We start from the raw sequence: 590 nt of genomic DNA, 5'->3' as shown, positions 1-590 counted from the left end.
CGGCCGATGGGGTTGGCGATACCGACCGCGAACGCGATCGCGTTCGCGTTCTCGACAACGCCGTTACGAACAGCGAGGTGGTAAATGTTTTTATCATTTTAAATTCGGAGCGAACGCACAGCGGTGCGAACCCCCGTGCAGTTGGACCACGCAGGGAAACGCGTCGGGCAGTCGTTGATGACGGCCAGCGAGCCCTGCCCGTCGTCGCGCCGTCTATTCGTAACCGATTTTGGAACAAAAACGCAGTTCTTGGTCGACACAGGAGCCGACCTCTGCGTTTTTCCCCGTGAGAAGACTCGCGGGTACCGCGAACGGACGTCTTACGCGTTGTACGCAGCCAACGGTGCGGAGATTGCCACGTACGGGACCATCACGATGAAGCTCGACCTTGGTTTACGCCGCGATTTCGTGTGGCGTTTTGTAGTGGCGGACGTGACAAAAGCTATTATTGGCGTTGACTTTCTCGCGTATTACGGATTATTAGTGGACGTTCGCAACTGCAGGTTGTTAGATGAGACGACGTCGTTAACGGTATCGGGACGTTCAGTGCGCGATCGCAGGTCGTCGGGACCCAGTGTTAAGACAATATT

Source organism: Ceratina calcarata, unplaced genomic scaffold (genome assembly GCF_001652005.2).
Source record: "Ceratina calcarata isolate Rehan_Ccalc_2016 unplaced genomic scaffold, ASM165200v1 scaffold512, whole genome shotgun sequence".
NCBI classification, from domain to species: Eukaryota; Metazoa; Arthropoda; class Insecta; order Hymenoptera; family Apidae; genus Ceratina; species Ceratina calcarata.
The sequence above is the reverse complement of the archived record's forward strand: the minus strand, read 5'-3'. Positions refer to the sequence as shown.